This window comes from Arachis hypogaea, chromosome 11 (genome assembly GCF_003086295.3).
Source record: "Arachis hypogaea cultivar Tifrunner chromosome 11, arahy.Tifrunner.gnm2.J5K5, whole genome shotgun sequence".
NCBI classification, from domain to species: domain Eukaryota; kingdom Viridiplantae; phylum Streptophyta; class Magnoliopsida; order Fabales; family Fabaceae; genus Arachis; species Arachis hypogaea.
In genome coordinates this window covers 92,069,651-92,072,019 of record NC_092046.1, presented here as the reverse complement: position 1 = coordinate 92,072,019, position 2,369 = coordinate 92,069,651, and the positions used below count along the sequence as shown (strand labels likewise).

General features: G+C 41.3%; 1 non-coding gene across 1 annotated transcript; it reads right to left on the bottom strand.

Annotated features, from left to right (window-relative positions):
- Positions 1-220: 220 nt before the first annotated feature.
- Positions 221-327, bottom strand: LOC112724193 (small nucleolar RNA R71). Its single transcript, XR_003163368.1, has one exon. It is a non-coding gene; the product is annotated as a small nucleolar RNA R71 (small nucleolar RNA).
- Between the last annotated feature and the right edge of the window lie 2,042 nt (positions 328-2,369).

Below are 2,369 nucleotides of genomic sequence, written 5' to 3'. Positions count from 1 at the left end.
AGAAGACCCTAATCAACATCTAACCACCTTCCTGAGGATATGCGACACTGTGAAGTCTAATGGTGTTCATCCTGACACCTATAGATTGCTTTTGTTTCCCTTCTCACTCAAGGATAAAGCATCTAAATGGCTAGAATCTTTCCTGAAGGAGAGTTTAACAACTTGGGAAGATGTGATGAACAAATTCTTGGCGAGATTCTATCCTGATCAAAGAATCAACAGGTTGAGAGCTGAGGTACAAACCTTCAGGCAACAAGATGGTGAAAATCTATATGAAGCATGGGAGAGGTTTAAGGACTTGACAAGAAGGTGCCCGCCAGATATGTTCAATGAATGGGTGCAGTTACACATTTTCTATGAAGGTCTTTCTTACGAATCAAAGAAGGTATTAGACCACTCATCTGGGGGATCTCTGAACAAGAAGAAGACCATTGAAGAGGCTATAGATGTCATTGAGACTGTAGCAGAGAATGATTACTTCTATGCTTCTGAAAGAGGCAACACTAGAGGAGTGATGGAGCTAAACAATGTGGATGCACTACTGGCTCAAAACAAGATGATCACCAAGCAATTGGCTGACCTTACCAAGAAGATGGAGAGGAACCAAGTAGCAGCAATCACCACCTCATCAGCAGGTCAAGAAAGAGTGAATGAAGAAGCAGAGGGTGATCAGGAACAAGCCAACTACATTGGAAATTCACCGAGGCAGACCCATGATCCATATTCCAAAACTTATAATCCTGGTTGGAGGAACCACCCAAACTTTGGGTGCGGAAATCAACAAGATCAAGGCTAAGATCAGAGACATCACAACCCCAACAACAATGCAGTTCACCAACATTCCACACAGAGATCATATCAGCACCCACCTAACAACACCTCTCCACATCCATATCAAAACCAAAATGGCCATTCTCATCCCTCCAACCCCAACTCACCATCATCCGAAGATAGACTCTCAAGGATTGAGACTCTACTTGAAGGCATATGTAAGGAACTCCAAGATAACAAGGCTTTCAAGGAGGAGGTGCGAGCCAATATCAAAAACCAGGGAGACACCATTAAGAGGCTAGAATTTCAAGTGGGATACCTCTCTGAGAAGATTCCCAAACCTACTGACAGCTTCCCAAGTGACATAGAGAAAAACTCGAGAGGTGAAGCAAAGAAAGTAAGATGGGAAGAATGCAAGATGGTCACTATAAGTGATAGGGGGACTGAGGAAGAGCTGAACAAACCCTTCGAACACTCTGGAGATACTTCAACAGAGAAGCAGGAAGAGGGTCACCAAGAAACAAAAATTACACAGAAGGAGATGCTGAAACTCTATGCACCTTTTAGTGGAAACATAAAAAGTGACATTCTTACCTAAGAAACAATAAAGTGATGCTGCAACAACTTTCTGCATGAACACCCCATTAATCAATGTCAATTACTTACTGATATGGCTAATGAATTTACTTTCTGTTTCATTCTTTCTTCTCAATAATTCAGAACTTGCTTGGGGACAAGCAAGGATTAAGTTTGGTGTTGTGATGCCAAGGCATCTTAGGCTAGTTTCACTAGCCTTTTTCTTTTAGTTTTAGTTGTTTTATGCATTTTCTTGAGCTTAAAGTAACCAAGAATGGTTAAAAGAATAACAAAGCAATGAACCATCCAAACAGTATGATTTTGATGCAAATTCCATGAGTTTTAGTTATATTACTTGAATGCTATGAATGGAAGATTTCTCATGAAATTTTGCAAGACTTTGATGCAATTGTTTGGATGATTTCAGGGAAGAAGAGGCTAGGCAAGGAAGCAACAAAATCAATAAAGGAAGCTTGAATATCACATGTGGAGTTTAAGTTCCAGTTTAAGCCTAAACTGGAGCTTAAACGCCAGAATCATGAAGGCTAAGAAATGCTGAAACTGAAGTTTAACCTCCAGTTTAACCTTAAACTGGAGGTTAAACGCCAGAATGAGAATGCCACTCAGGAAGCATTTCCACGTTTAACCTCCAGTTTAACCTTAAACTGGAGGTTAAACGCCAGAATGAGAATGCCACTCAGGAAGCCATTTCCACGTTTAAGCTCCAGTTTAACCTTAAACTGGAGCTTAAACGTGTTCGACCAAGTTTTCTCCTCCAGGGTTGCTTTCTCCATTTCCACGTTTAAGCTCCAGTTTAACCTTAAACTGGAGCTTAAACGTGTTCGACTCCTCCAGGGCTACCTTTCTCAGCTTCCACGTTTAAGCTCCAGTTTAACCTTAAACTGGAGCTTAAACGTGTTCGACCTCCAGGATGGCTTTCTCTATTTCCACGTTTAAGCTCCAGTTTAACCTTAAACTGGAGCTTAAACGTGTTCGACCTCCAGGGCTGCCTTTTCTATCTC